General features: G+C 46.1%; 2 non-coding genes across 2 annotated transcripts; one reads left to right on the top strand and one right to left on the bottom strand.

Annotated features, from left to right (window-relative positions):
• Positions 1–2505: 2505 nt before the first annotated feature.
• On the bottom strand, positions 2506–2580 carry Trnat-ugu (transfer RNA threonine (anticodon UGU)). The gene has a single exon. It is a non-coding gene; the product is annotated as a tRNA-Thr (tRNA).
• Positions 2581–3215: 635 nt separating this feature from the next.
• On the top strand, positions 3216–3290 carry Trnat-ugu (transfer RNA threonine (anticodon UGU)). The gene has a single exon. It is a non-coding gene; the product is annotated as a tRNA-Thr (tRNA).
• Positions 3291–16427: the final 13137 nt, after the last annotated feature.

The following is a 16427-nucleotide window of genomic DNA, read 5'->3' as shown; positions in this document are numbered from 1 at the left end:
ACCGACGCACAAACAGTTTGTAGATATTGCTGAAACAATGCAGGGGCGGATGCACACCCGAATGGCAGTCGTTTGAATCGGTATAAACCAAGATGCGTGTGAACCACCAAAACGCGCTGGGATTCTTCATCCACCGGCATTTGCAAGTACGCATCTGTTAGGTCCAACTTCGAAAAATATTGACCCGGGCAAAGTTTGTCAAAAAGATCTTCCAGGCGGGGCAATGGAAAAGTCGCAGTCACTAGTTGTGGATTCACTGTTGCCTTGAAGTCCACGCAAAGTCTCAATTTTCCGGAAGGTTTTTGCAAAATTACTAAGGGTGATGCCCAGAGAGAAGCCTGCACACGTTCAATGACACCCTGTGATTCCAAAGCTTTTAATGTTCTTGCGACCTCCTCACGCAATGCGTGGGGAACATTGCACGCTCTGAAAACTTTCGGTTGCGCGTTGACTTTCAGTTCAAATGTGCTTTATAGTTCTTAGCGCAACCAAGGCCCGGTGCAAAAATATCCGCAAATTCTTCACATACACGAGAAACACTGGCTGAAGGCACAGTCTGGTTCACTGAGAGGACCTGATTTACGATAGACAAGTTAAACAACTGAAATAAATCTAAACCAAACAAGTTCACAGCAAAAGAAGAACGAAGGACGTAAAAAGACATAAGTTTTGTATGTCCCTTGTATGTTGCAAGAAGGCTGCACTGTCCTAACACAGGGATAGCTTGTCCTGAATAACTATTTAACTTAACATTTGCGGCACGCAACAGAGGTGTGCCCAGTTGTTTGTACGTGTCGTGATTGAGTAGTGAAACTGCAGCTCTGGTATCGAGCTGGAACGGTATCACTGTGCCGTTAAAATCCAAATCAACAAAAAGTTTCTTGTCCTGCTGACAACAAGAGCGACTGTCTCGTGCAACGTGAACTGACACTGGTACAAAATCGCTTGCGACTTGGCGGGATTTCCGTCGATGTCGACGCACACTTTTTGTGGGACGAACAAAGTCACTGATAGAGAGAGTGGCACTGGGCGGAGTGGAATGAACTACATGAATTTCCATGGGTGAAGGTTCACGAGCCTGAGTATTCTGGGTTCGATTCCGATTCCGGCGCGAAGCAAAGGGCCTGGAATGGTTGTGAGTGTCCGATCAGAGCTTTTTCTGGCAAACACTTTGAACATGGCCTTTTTTATTACAGAAAAAGCAAATAGCCTGGCGTGACGGGCAATTCTCACGCGAATGTCTAGTAGCACACCGCGGGCATGATTTCACTGGATGTGCTTGCTGGCGCAGGACTCGCGGCTGAGGGCCAGGCGGCTTTGGCGCAGCCGGGCGCGAGGACTGTTTACTGTTCCATGCAGCGCGGCCGGAAAGCCGGTTAACGTGACACACTGGTGGCGAAGTTTCAAATGATTCCTGAGCAAAGTCAAGTATGTCCTGCCGATCCAATATGTCCAGCACTTATTTAAGGGAGGGATTGACTAGTTTCAAAATCTGTTCCCTGATACGAACATCAGAAACGTTCTGTGCAACTGCATCACGTACCACAGTATCTGAATAAGGGAGGCCACAGTCACACTCAAAAGCACAATCCCTAGTAAGGCCTTGCAAAGTTGCAACCCACTCCCGATTAGTTTGACTGGCTGTACGTTTTGTACGAAAGGAAGTATACCTTTTTGCAACGACATTGACTCATTCTTTGAAATATGCATCTAATGCAGACAAAATTTCGTCGTAGGACAGAGTTGCTACGTCGCGTCGGGGAAATAACTTCACTATCACACGGTACGTCTGGACGCCTACTGCGGAAAGGAGAAAAGGCTGCCGCTCATTACCTTGAATTCTGTAGGCGGCGAGATGGAATCAAAATTGGCGTGACCACTCCGTCCAGCTTTCCAGTGCCGCATCAAAAGGACGAAAAGGTGGTGCAACTGCGTGTTGTGGCTGCGGGAGCGGTGGAGCGGCGGCTGCCGCATCGTTTTTCATTGCACGTTGACCCTGGACGAGCTGTCCAAGGGCATCCAGCAAGGCCTGCGTCTGCTGATTCTACAAGCGATAAAATTCGGACAGTACATCTGGAGATTGTGGCGAAGCCATGACACAAGTAATTTAAGCAAGAAGACCGTTTTTACACTCGTCGCCAAGTGATGTGTTGGCAGAATAGCCAACACCGTGTTGCTAGAGGAGGCCAAAATGCACGCGTTTACGCTCACGCAGACTGGCGTGAGGTCTGGAACAGGACAATGTAATTAATATAGCCGATAAGGTACGTTGCTGCTGGAATACTTAACTTTAATCCATAATTGGTGTACACCGCTCTTGACGGTACATTGCTAACAATCTCAATATAAACTGGTAATGGCGCCTTGCTAGGTCGTAGCAAATGACGTAGCTGAAGGCTATGCTAACTATCGTCTCGGCAAATGAGAGCGTATTTGATAATTAAATGGACACCCTAGCTGCAAATAGGCGTTGATGTACTTCATTGGGGACATGTTGAAAATGTGTGCCACGACCGGGACTCGAACCCGGGATCTCCTGCTTACATGGCAGACGCTCTATCCATCTGAGCCACCGAGGGCACAGAGGATAGTGCGTCTGCAGGGACTTATCCCTTGCCAGCTCCCCGTGAGATCCACATTCCCAACATGTCCACACCACTACATTCGTAGTGCGCCTAATAGATGTTTGCCCATCATACTCATTACTCGTGGCGGATTAATCTACCAAGTCCCGTACGAGTTACGGGCATAGCGTGTGCGTTCGCACAAGAACGTCAATGGCCGGTAAGCCATATTTTAACTATATATGACGGTAGTATCTGTTCCCGAAAGAACACTTACCGTGGATGACCATGCAGCTTTGCCAGATATGAAAAGTACATCAACGCCTGTTTGCAGCTAGGGTGTCCATTTAATTATCATTTCATTTCTAGCAAAGCTGCATGATCATCCACGGTAACTGTTCTTTCGGGAACAGATACTACCGTCATATATAGTTAAAATATGGCTTCCCAGCCATTGACGTTCTTGTGCGAACGCACACGCTATGCCCGAACTCGTACGGGGCTTGGTAGATTAATCCGCCACGACTAATGAGTATGATGGGCAAACATCTATTAGGCGCACTACGAATGTAGTGGTGTGGACATGTTGGGAATGTGGATCTCACGGGGAGCGTGCAAGGGATAAGTCCCTGCAGACGCACTATCCTCTGTGCCCTCGGTGGCTCAGATGGATAGAGCGTCTGCCATGTAAGCAGGAGATCCCGGGTTCGAGTCCCGGTCAGGGCACACATTTTCAACATGTCCCCAATGAAGTACATCAACGCCTCTTTGCAGCTCGGGTGTCCATTCATTATCATTTCATTTCTAGCAAAGCTGCATGGTCATCCAAGGTAACTGTTCTTTCGGGAACAGATACTACCGTCATATATAGAGAGCGTATTTGTCAGTGTAGCTTCGCTAGCAAAGTCGGCTGTACAACTGGGGCGAGTGCTAGGAAGTCTCTCTAGACCTGCCGTGTGGCGGCGCTCGGTCTGCAATCACTGACAGTGGCGACACGCGCGTCCGACGTATACTAGCGGACCGGGCCCGATTTAAAGGCTACCACCTAGCAAGTGTGGTGTCTGGCGGTGACACCACACATCCCTTGATGCTTGATGTCTTCCCCACGGCGATGTCATCTTTCAGCAGTATAACTATGTGTATCTAGGGACCAGAATCGTGCTACAGTGCTTTGAGGAGCATTATAATGAGTTCACGTTGCTGTCTCAGCTACCACATTCGTCTAACGTAAATCCTATGGAATCCATCTGTGTCGCTATCGGGCGCCATCACTAGATACGCAAATCAGTGGCCCGTTATTTACGCGAATCACATGATCTGTGCGTAGATACCTAATGCCACATGCCTCCACAAACCCACCAACAAACTGTTGGATCCCTGATACGCAGAATCAGTGACGTATTTCGTTCCAAAGATGAACAAGGAAGCTATTAAATCATTCAAATGGCTCTGAGCACTATGGGACTTAACATCTGAGGTCATCAGTCCCCTAGAACTTAGAACTACTTAAACCTAACTAACCTAAGGACGTCACACACATCCATGCCCGAGGAAGGATTCGAACCTGCGACCGTAGCGGTCGCGCGGTTACAGACTTATCGTCTAGAACCGCTCGGCCACCCCGGCCGGCAAGCAGGTGGTCATACTGTTTTGGCTCATCAGTGTATGTTTACATATAGCATCGTAGTAGAGAACTGTAATGTTTGAATTTTCAAAATGTCTGATAAAAACATAAATTTTTATCTAGAATGAGATTTTCACTCTGCAGCGAAGTGTGCGCTGATATGAAACTTCCCGACAGATTAAAACTGTGTGCCGGACCGAGTTCGAGTCTCGGTCCGGCACACAATTTTAATCTGTCAGAAAGTTTCATAAATTTTTATGTTTCGTAATTACAAAAAGTATTATAATTACCAATACATGACAGACAAAATTTACTATACATGCGATATGGCCGCCTCTTCCATATAGAGGTCACTTGATAATGGCAATAAGTCGAAACAGGCTAGTCGTCTAAAATTCTTAAAAAGTATATTACCTTATTGCAGCTAGTTTTTCGAATATTCACTTGCAATATGTCTTATACTGACATCTGACGTTGTTCAGTACCAGAAAATGAACAGTGGTAACAACAAATTAACATATTAACACCGCAGCTGTAAGAAATGAGAATAAAGAAAATCTCAGCGTGCAAAACGATCCATCTCACAGGACAGCCAGCTGCTTGAACTGCAACATGGTGTAATCGGGAAGTGTTGTAGTGGTGGTGGTGGTGAATCACTGGCAACTGTCGGTGAGCCTCATACCACCACTTTCTTTGTAGCTGTCAGTCCTAAGGGAATTTTGCTGATGGCCAGTTAAGTTGCGTGCTGTTGGGCTAGGCGGTTAGAGTTCTGGCCTCGGCGGCATCCAGTAAAAATATACTAGGCCAACAACTTTGCTTCCTCCATTTTTCCTCGAAGCTAAAGGCTTTGTTGTGAAAAGCTTGCACAACTTTACGATTCAAAGTATTGGCATTCGGCGGGCCACTACTTTCTCCAATATTTCGGGTAGCATACGAATCCCACAGCGGAAAACCTGCGCGTCTTCTGAGGAGACCCATGAGTCGGTCCAATTTTTCACTTCTTCATGTGAGATGAAGTGCTGGTCAGTCAGGCCGTGTGCCATTGATAAATAAAAGTTGTAGTCAAAATAAGCAGGCCGCAGTGGCCGAGCGGTTCTAGGCGCTTCAGTCAGGAACCGCGAGACCGCTACGGTCACAGGTTCGAATCCTGCATAGGGCATGGATGTGTGTGATGTCCTTAGGTTAGTTAGGCTTAAGTAGTTCCTAGCCTAGGGAACTGATGACCTCAGATGTTAAGTTCCATAGTACTTAGAGCCATTTTAACCAGTCAGAATAAACAACGTCTCAAGAATGCGGCGAGTGGGGTAGAATTTTCCATTCCAACGTTTCTAAGTATGTTTTGACGCGTTTTGCGACATGGGATCAAGACATGTCATGCCTTTTCCTGGCTATCGCTGTACTGTGGCCATTTGTCTTTCAGTGCTCGGCTCACTCGCATCGACAGCTTTCGGTAAAGATGAACTCTGACTGTTTCCGTCGGTTTCACCAGCTTCGATGACCTTCCCTCTTCCCACTTCATGACGGTCCTCCATATCAAAATCACCGTTCTTGAAGCGTTAAAATTACTGTCCCCACGTTCTTTTGCTAATAGGTGGCTCACCATAGGTCTTACATGGCATTTTATCAGTCTCAACCGCAGCTTTTTTCATGTCAGATCTGAATATTAAAACTTCCCTCAAATGACGATAATTGGTCTCGTAAGTTGATATATTCAATCGAGAATAGCTTTATGCAATCACTACTAATATTTTTATATCGTTATGTTCACAAATGCCTAAGCATATTGTATGACCACTTACGACCTGTCACTTGCACCACCATTTGCCCCTGCTGCTATCTATTGGGAAACGACGGAAACAAAAGTATAGACCTAATATTTCCTGTCATGAATCTGAAAGCACTGCAAACCAAATACAGTGCCACCTGTTGTTCATTTGTGTACGAAAAGTACGTTAATTACATATGTCGGTTATTTTGTGTGTAGATTTGTGTATCGCTTATCGACATGAGACAACTTTGTAACAATTATGACTTTGTTATTTTAACTAATGCTCACGTCGTGAATAAAATTATCCGCATCACTTTTAAAAATTAGACTACGTCTATAGTGATACTACATGCATTAAGATCCTATTGACACCAACATGGATTGCAGTCTTAGCTCAAATGCGGCCAGTACCTTAGGCAGAGTGCTAACATTTGTAGGGGCAAAGCTATACCTAAAATCAACAGAGAAGCCAAAGTAAATATTCCAGAACTCCAATCAAGAACTACTGCCGACATGAGTAACTGAGAAGCATATGTCCTCGGTTTAAAGAAGTAGCTTAAATCACTTAATAAAGGCAAGACCAGATTGTATACCAGTCAGGTATGGTGATACAGTAGCTCCATACTTAACAATCACGATCCTCGAAAGATCCGTACCTAAGGACAGGAAAGTTGCACAAGTCACACCAATACCCAGAAAAGGAATAGGAGTAATCCGCTGAATTACAGACCCATACTACTGACGTCAATCTGAAGTAGGATTCTGGCACACATGCTGTGTTAGAATATTGAGCTATCTCGAATAAAACGATTTAACGACACAAAACCAACACAGATTTTCTGAAATATAACTATGCCTTTATTGTCAGGAAGTAATTAATCGTATTGACAATGGATGTCAAATTGATTCCATATATATACGTTTCTAAAAGACTTTTGACATATTTCCTTACAAGCGACTTCTAACCAAATTGCGTGCCTATGTTGTGCTACTTCATTTGCGATTTCCTGTCGGAAAAGTTCGTAGAAACTGATTTAAATTCATCGAGTAAACCCGAAGTAACATCTCCGCAAGGAAGTGTCATAGCCACTTTGCTATCCCTGATCTACATACGCAATTTAGGAGACAGCTTGAATGGCACTATTAGATTGTTTGCAGATAATGCCGTTATTTACCATCTTGTAATGTCATTAGATGATCAAAACCAATCGGAAAGTGATGCACACAAGATGTCTGTTTGGTGCGAAAAGTGGCAGTTGACGCTAAATATTGAAAAGTGTGAAGCCATCCAAACGAGTACCAAAAGGAATCCCCTAAATTACCGTTACACGATAAATCACACAAAGTTAAAGGCTGTAAATTCAACTAAATATTTAGGGACTGGAGTTACGAATAGCTTAAGTTGGTAAGATCACATTGGCAGTGTTGTGGAGAAAGCAAACTAAAGATCGCGATTTTTTAGCAGAGCACTTAGAAAATGCAACAAGTCAACTAAAGAGACTGCTTACACCAAGCTTTTCCGCCCTCTTCTGGAGTTCTGCTTTTCGGTGTGAGTCCTCCATCACAGGACGGAGGACATCGAAAAAGTTCAAAGAAGGGCAGCTCGTTCTCTGTTATTGCGAAATAGGGGAGAGTGTGCCACGGATATGATGCGCGATTTGGGGTGGCAATTATTGGGGCTGGGTCTTCTCATGAAATTTCAATCACCAAGTTTCTCCTCACAGTCTGAAAACAATTTGTTGGCGCCCACATACATAGGAAGAAAGGAGCATAGTAATAAAATATTAGAAATCAGAACCCGCTCCGAAAGATTAAAGTGTTCGCTCTTCCTCTCGCACTCTTCGAGAGCGCAACGGTAGAAAAATACCACTGAGGATGGTTCGATGAACTGTCTTCTGAAAAATACAGTGAATTTTATATGCTGGGAACATCAGTAAGTGTCTTTTGAGCCAGATTTGTATGTCGTTTATACGCGACGCGATCATGCAGCGTTGCACCAGCTTTAGTTCGACCGAAGTTATTGCCGCCTGGTGCTCTAAATAACTATTTTGTCCAACTGTGTTGTGGCGTCACTCTACTGTGAATCGCAGAGTAATTATGTAGATGAAAATATAAAAAAAAACAAAAGGAGAAATTTTGTAAAAACAGATATTAAATCTGATAGAAGGCAGCAATCAGTGAATTTTACAATGTTACTTGCAATCCGTCTTGATTGCAAAATCTTTATTCATATGACTGGTTTCGGTTTATCTGGAACCATCTTCAGATCTGATATTTCGGTTACAGGAGTAACCGGTCCAAATCCATCAACTTTCACATGCTGTGTCACATGCGCAGGATGTGAAAGTTGCTGGATTTGGTCGGGTTACTCCTGTAACCGAAATATCAGATCTGAAGATGGTTGTAGATGAACCGAAACCGGTCATACGAATAAAAATTTTGCAATCAAGAAGGATTATAAGTAACATTGGAAAAGAAGAGAGGCATCATGTGCATATACACTCCTGGAAATGGAAAAAAGAACACATTGACACCGGTGTGTCAGACCCACCATACTTGCTCCGGACTCTGCGAGAGGGCTGTACAAGCAATGATCACACGCACGGCACAGCGGACACACCAGGAACCGCGGTGTTGGCCGTCGAATGGCGCTAGCTGCGCAGCATTTGTGCACCGCCGCCGTCAGTGCCAGCCAGTTTGCCGTGGCATACGGAGCTCCATCGCAGTCTTTAACACTGGTAGCATGCCGCGACAGCGTGGACGTGAACCGTATGTGCAGTTGACGGACTTTGAGCGAGGGCGTATAGTGGGCATGCGGGAGGCCGGGTGGACGTACCGCCGAATTGCTCAACACGTGGGGCGTGAGGTCTCCACAGTACATCGATGTTGTCGCCAGTGGTCAGCGGAAGGTGCACGTGCCCGTCGACCTGGGACCGGACCGCAGCGACGCACGGATGCACGCCGAGACCGTAGGATCCTACGCAGTGCCGTAGGGGACCGCACCGCCACTTCCCAGCAAATTAGGGACTCTGTTGCTCCTGGGGTATCGGCGAGGACCATTCGCAACCGTCTCCATGATGCTGGGCTACGGTCCCGCACACCGTTAGGCCGTCTTCCGCTCACGCCCCAACATCGTTCAGCCCGCCTCCAGTGGTGTCGCGACAGGCGTGAATGGAGGGACGAAAGGAGACGTGTCGTCTTCAGCGATGAGAGTCGCTTCTGCCTTGGTGCCAATGATGGTCGTATGCGTGTTTGGCGCCGTGCAGGTGAGCGCCACAATCAGGACTGCATACGACCGAGGCACACAGGGCCAACACCCGGCATCATGGTGTGGGGAGCGATCTCCTACACTGGCCGTACACCACTGGTGATCGTCGAGGGGACACTGAATAGTGCACGGTACATCCAAACCGTCATCGAACCCATCGTTCTACCATTCCTAGACCGGCAAGGGAACTTGCTGTTCCAACAGGACAATGCACGTCCGCATGTTTCCCGTGCCACCCAACGTGCTCTAGAAGGTGTAAGTCAACCATCCTGGCCAGCAAGATCTCCGGATCTGTCCCCCATTGAGCATGTTTGGGACTGGATGAAGCGTCGTCTCACGCGGTCTGCACGTCCAGCACGAACGCTGGTCCAACTGAGGCGCCAGGTGGAAATGGCATGGCAAGCCGTTCCACAGGACTACATCCAGCATCTCTACGATCGTCTCCATGGGAGAATAGCAGCCTGCATTGCTGCGAAAGGTGGATATACACTGTATTAGTGCCGACATTGTGCATGCTCTGTTGCCTGTGTCTATGTGCCTGTGGTTCTGTCAGTGTGATCATGTGATGTATCTGACCCCAGGAATGTGGCAATAAAGTTTCCCCTTCCTGGGACAATGAATTCACGGTGTTCTTATTTCAATTTCCAGGAGTGTATTTGCGACGTTGTGTCACATTTAATAACAGCATAGACACATTAAGATGATTACCGCAACTTGAGTTTTAATTGAAAAGGAACACCTCTCGCGTACGTGGTTGACGGGGTTTAGTTGGGAGGGAATCCCTACCTCGCTCGCTTGTGAAACGTTCGCAGCTGCCCAGCCTTTGCTTGGCCTGCGGCGTCGCCTGCCCGCCTGTTTGTCGCCTTTCTCCCAGGCTGCCCCAAAGGCCAAGGTCTGGAGCACGGCCACGCCCCCCACAATCCACATTACGCGCGCCCACCCGTCACGTGGACGCTCGGCTCACGTCCAGCGAGTAAAATTACTGTCCCGTACAGCCATTCCTTATCTGTCATGTTTTACTTCTGTTGCTGCTGCCCATCTTCTTTGATGCATCAGTCGACTATGACAGCTCGCCGAGGGAGACTGTGAAACAGCTAACAAATGATGCATACCGCCAACGAGTCACCGACCTTGGAGTTCTCTCGCACGATCATTATCCTGGCAAGGTGTTAGTCAACAAGCTGACATTTAGCTCAACAGTGCTGTAGCGCCCTCGTTTGTTGCGACCATCCAAGGGAAAGAAGTCGCACTGTACACGGTGAATACTGGATAATTGTTGCCACATATTTCTGCCGAATTTTGTGTTGAAGCATTTGCAAGGATTCCAAAGTGACTGACTTATAATAACAACGAAGCCCACTGGTTATATAGGGTGAAAATTAGTTAAACCGACAAACTCTGGGAGGTTGTAGGGGACATCAAAACAAATATTTTTCCCTAATGACATTTTTTCCTGCGAAGAGTATTTAAACCGGTGGAGGCCGTATTACGCTCTTGAGTTGTTAGAGGCCGTATTGTTAGAGGGCGTATTACGCTCTTCAGTTGTAGGCAACTGCTGTCCACCAGTGTAGTAGTGCATTGCCTCTGTTTACTAATGGAGCGATACACCTGGAGTGAGTACACTGACATGCTTGGTGCGTACTACGTAGCGCACCACAACGGACGAGCTGTACAGCTGGTTTATCAACAACAATATCCTAATCGCCGTATCCCGCATCATGCGACCTTTGCTGATGTGTACCAACGTCTGCGTGAGACCGGGTCATTTAGCAGATTACCTGGACAGGGACGCCGTCGCACCGTAAGAACGCTGCAATTTGAGGAAGCTGTCTTGCAGCATGTGGAGCGGGATCCTTCAATCAGCACTCGTGCAATTGCACGTAACATGAGGACGAATCAGACGAATGTAAGAACAGCCGTTCGAGAGCAATTGTTAATTCCATTTCACTTACGGCGTGTCCACAACCTGGAACCACTTGATTATCTACCCAGAGCACAGTTTTCGCAGTGGTACCTGGGACACTGTGAAATGCATCCTACATTTCCATCCTCTGTGTTGTTTACCGATGAAGCAACGTTCGGGCGTGATGGAGTCTTCAACATGCACAATTCGCATGTTTGGAGTGAGGATAAACCACATGCCACAGTTACTAGCGCTCATCAAGTGCGGTTCTTCGTTAATGTGTGGGTCGGTGTTGTTGGGGATTGTTTAACTGGGCCGTATCTGCTACCTATGCCATTAAATGGCAGGCACTATTACAATTTTCTCGCCAGAGCATTGCCAGAATTGCTGGAAGACGTCCCGCTACGTACAAGACAACGCATGTGGTTCCAACATGACGGGGCGCCGGCACATTTCAGTCGTCGTGTGCGTCGATTCCTGCACCGACGGTTCCCAGAAACTTGGATTGGCAAAGGTGGTCCTGTACCACGGCCTGCTCGATGCCCAGATATGTCCCCCCCCCCCCCCCTGGACTTTTTTGTCGGTTTAATTAATTTGTCGCCAGAGAAATCTTCCTCTACCGGTTTAAATACTCCTCAAAGGAAAAAAAATTACATTAGGGGAAAATATTTGTTTTGATGTCCCCTACAACCTCCCAGAGTTTGTCGGTTTAAATACTTTTCACCCTGTAATATGATTGCTGGTGGGGAAATTATCGCCTTTTCCCCATCTGCAGAAAATGACGATGGTGACGCTAGATTGGTTGTCGTAAGTGGCGCGCAGTCTGAACACAATATTGCTGTGTCGTCCGAACAAGACACAGCCACGGCAAAATACGACAGGCGCAAAGATGCGAGCTGCTGCCAGTGCCATAGAGGCTCACAGCTTGGGGGAGTTCCACCAGCGCCACGGGCGGCGTTGAGGACGAAGATATCGACTTCGCCTCGGCCAGTTGTCGGCCGAGTACAACCAACCAATGACCGGATGACGACGGACAGAAGCCTGCTTGGAAGATAGAAGAGCAGCTCTCGCCCACTTGGTTATAGATCATCGTCAAGGGCTGACTTAGACAGGGAACGGCGTTTCGTGAACTCTTAGAAATGAACAGAGAGTTGTTGTAACTGTATTTGCAAAGTACTGTAAAGTTTACCTACGAATATTTGCACTTAACCATTGAGGGCTTTTTTTTGTTATATTAAAAGCGGTGTTGCAGAATTCTTTATTCAGCTGGTCACAAAGATAAGTAAACCTTTTAACTCAACTGTGTTACTTCGTTACTACTTTGTTGTAGTGTTATAGAATCTTCATTCTCCTATCCTGTTACCGGACCTCAGGGCATAGCTCTGTAATCGTGGCAGGGAGAAATTATGTTAGTGGTGTACTGCACCTTTCACAAACTCAAAAACTAGGCCTACCATAACAATAGTGACAACCCGGCCTCCACAGCTGTAGCGACGTGGCCTTTGCAAAACTGCCGACGATGGTTTACAAAAAATATTACACATGCAGAGGCCATAACACAGGTGCACAAAATAGTTATTTGTAACACGAGGCGGGAAATAATGTTGGTGCAACACCTGCGTGATCTTGTCGCTATAGACGGCATACGAATCTGGCTCAAGAGAAACTTCCTGATCTTTCCTGGATATAAAATTCACTGATTTTTTCAATATCTGGTCATTATTTATGTAAACATTTTGTGTAGGTTGTGTCATTATGTGAAAGTAAACATAACGTTCATGTTTATCACGTTTAACTAACGTCATTCTAATTTTTCCTTTATTTCTGGATTACATCAACTTGCATCTTAAATGCGAACAAGTGAGGCAAACAGAAGTCTACCTTATCTAGGGGCCACTGTTGACAGAAAGCTCAGCTTCAAAGAGCACTTCCTGAGAACTGCCACTAAGATGAAGACAAGAAATAACGTCTTACAGGAACTTTGTGGTACGACGTGGGTTGCATTAGCTTCAACAGTGAGAACTTCTGCTCTTGGACTGTTGTACCTTGTGGCAGATAATTGCGCGTACATGAAGCTAGTCGACACGCAGCTCAGCCAGACCATGTGCGTTAGCAAAGGAACAATCAGAAACAATCCATATCACTATTTGCGTTTTCCCAGTTGTATGGCTCCCCCATTTATGCAGCGAGAACCTGCTCTCAACCGGGGGTTTACAAAAAATTCTCGTAATCTATACCTCTGCGTAGAGGAGGGCATTTTTACACTCAATAAGTCTTTTCTCCCGTCTTCCACCTCTACAAGATGCAAAATTTTTAACAAACAGTGAAGTAACAATAGCAGAGCGGTAGGCAGAATAATGATAGAACGACGCTTCCCCATAATACCTCAAGATGCGCTGCATCTCTTCTAAGTTACCGTGTTTCGAAGAGAACAAAAAGATTTTGTCTGCACTCAACAGAAGAACGACAAATAGTGTAAGATATATTCTCAGTATACAGGCGAGGATTAACAACGTCGCCCAGCGGTGACTGTGTTACAGAAAGATAAACTGTTCAGCACGTCATCAGTGCTTGCCCAAAACGATCCTTTCCTATTGCCGCCATGGCGTCAGTTGGATATATTCACCAGTTGGATGTATATGTCTGCGACATTCCGCGCTTTGTATACATTCTACATTCAATCAACTATTTATTATGAGCTTTTCTGTATGTTAAATACGTGTGTATGTGTTGTTAAAGAAGAAAGATTTTTTTCCATACGCTAGCCATATGCTTAATAAATAAATAAATCCGGATTTTCGATACTCCACGCGACCTACGATGCCAACCAATCCCTACAAACGACTGCGCGCAGTACTCTGATGTAACAAACGCTGCTCAGCTACGATTCGCTCATCAAGAGCTTTCCTGAAATTGGGGTACAGGTTTTAAGGCCCTTTTTTAATTCGCAATTGTCTTGACAGCATCCGGTGTGGCTATGATAGTTAACCGCTGTCAGCTCTATGAGCCATTATCGTATTACGAAAGTATGACGGGGTCTTGGTGGCTACTTGACATATCACTTTCGTAACAAAATACTCTTTCAGCTTACGATTCATTACGGTCAAAAGCTGTTAACTGTCGTAAGTACATCAAATGCAATAAAAATAATTGTGAACATAAAGGTGTTTCTCACGTGTCCAATATGACACCGTCAAACTTCAATTTAAGACTCTGTTGAATATGACACATGGTCCAGCAGCGGCGTCACCGCAGCCGGCTGAGGCGACACCGACAGTGGATCCGTATTTCTCGCAATCGGACATAGAGTGATTATACGAGGGTCACTCCAAAAGAAATGCACACTATTTTCTTTTAAATCCTTCTTCTATTCTAACAGTGAATAGATACATCCTTTAGGAACAATTGTTTCATTTCTCCACACAATTTCCATCTCTCTCAACTCCCTTACGTCATCTTGGAACCAGCGCCTGTATACCCGCACGGTCAAATTGTGGACCAACCTGTTGGAGCCACTATTTGGCAGCTTGCACTAGGGAGTCGTCATCTTCAAACCTTGTTCCACGAAGAGAGTCTTTCAGATTCCCAAAGAGATGATAGTCACATGGAGCCAGGTAAGGACTGTAAGGCGGGTGTTTCAGTTTTGTGATCGCTTCCATGGTTTTTTGACCGACATGTGGCCGTGCATTGTCGTGCAACAGCAGAACATCCTGCTTTTGCTGATGTGGTCGAACACGACTCAGTCGAGCTTGAAGTTTCTTCATTGTCGTCACAGGTGCATCAGAATTAATGGTGGTTCCACTTGGCAGTGTACAGTACGAGGCCTGCCGCTGCGAAGACAATCCTCAATATTGCCGTGCCCGCTTTCATCACTTAACCTGCTTGTCCACCGACTAACTGTACTGCGATCGACAGCAGCATCTCCATACATCTTTTTCAACCTTTTGTTGATGTTTCCCACTGTCTAGTTTTCACAGCACAGGAATTCTACGACAGCACGTTGCTTCTGACGAACGTCAAGTGTAGCAGCCATGTTGAAGACATGTTGTGACGGCGCCACTCACGGGAACAGGTAGAACTAAGTTTGAAAACAAGTGGGAAGGTTTGTATCTACACACTGTAAAACTTTCACACATGCAAAATTAAAACTGTATTTTTACGAAAATAGTGTGCATTTCTTTTGGAGTGACCCTCGTATGTCCTATTATCGACCTACAACGTCAGTCGTGAGTGCCTACGTTGGCCTCGGTTAACTCCCAACTGAGAAGCAGGTACTATAATGTGATGTTTTGCGTTGGCTTGTGGTGCAAAAGAGCGTACTGCTTAACAACAGAGCGAGGTGGTGCAGTAGTTAGCCAGCTGGAGTTATATTCGGGAGGACGACGGTTCAAACCCGGATCCCGCCATCCTGATTTACGTTTCCCGTGATTTCTACAAATCGCTTCACCAAATGCCGGGATAGTTCCTTTGAAGCAGCAGGGCTGATTTCCTTCTCAACCTTCCCTAATACGATGCTATCGATGAGGTCGCTGTTTGGTCCCCTCCCCTCAAATCAAGCAACCAGCCTTAATAACAGATGCGATAGAAAGGTATGAGTGCATCAGATAAATGAAGAGCGATCCGCAGAGGAAATTTTGTAAACCTACTAAACTAAACTTCGTGTAATCTTCTCAGCCCAAGGGTGTCACTAGATGGGGCTACGGAGGGGCATGTGGTCAGTACATCGTTCTCCCGGCCGTATGTGAGTTTTCATGACCGGAGCCTCTACTTCTCAGTCAAGTAGCTCCTCAGTTTGCCTCACAAGGGCTGAGTGCACCCCACATGCCAACAGCGCTCGGCAGACCGGACGGTCACCCATCCAAATGATAGCCCAGCACCACAGCGCTTAACTTCGTTGATCTGACGGGAACTGGTGTTACCACTGCGGCAAGGACGTTGACGTAAACCTGCTAACATCCTTGAAATTGCGGAGATGATTTCAAGGACTACAACCGTGTGGCCAGAGAAACATTTGACCATATTTTTAAGTCATAAGAAACAATGTAACTGCTCTGTGTAAGCTCAAGGTACGCAAGAGTTCAGAAGAAAAACTTATTATCGTAAGGAGACACAATTGACTTTGCTTGCTGACATGTTCGCACCAATTTTGTGTATTATTAACCATGAATTGTTAATGAGCAACAAATTATAATGATGATGATGAAGTCCCATACTCCTTGACAGAGCGTAGGGGAACGATGCGGGAGACCAGCACCGCTGTACTAGGCAAGGTCCTAGTGGAGGTGGTTTGCCATTGCCTT

The sequence above is a fragment of the Schistocerca cancellata genome, chromosome 3, assembly GCF_023864275.1.
Source record: "Schistocerca cancellata isolate TAMUIC-IGC-003103 chromosome 3, iqSchCanc2.1, whole genome shotgun sequence".
Classification (NCBI taxonomy): domain Eukaryota; kingdom Metazoa; phylum Arthropoda; class Insecta; order Orthoptera; family Acrididae; genus Schistocerca; species Schistocerca cancellata.
This window is presented reverse-complemented; position numbering and strand designations above follow the sequence as displayed.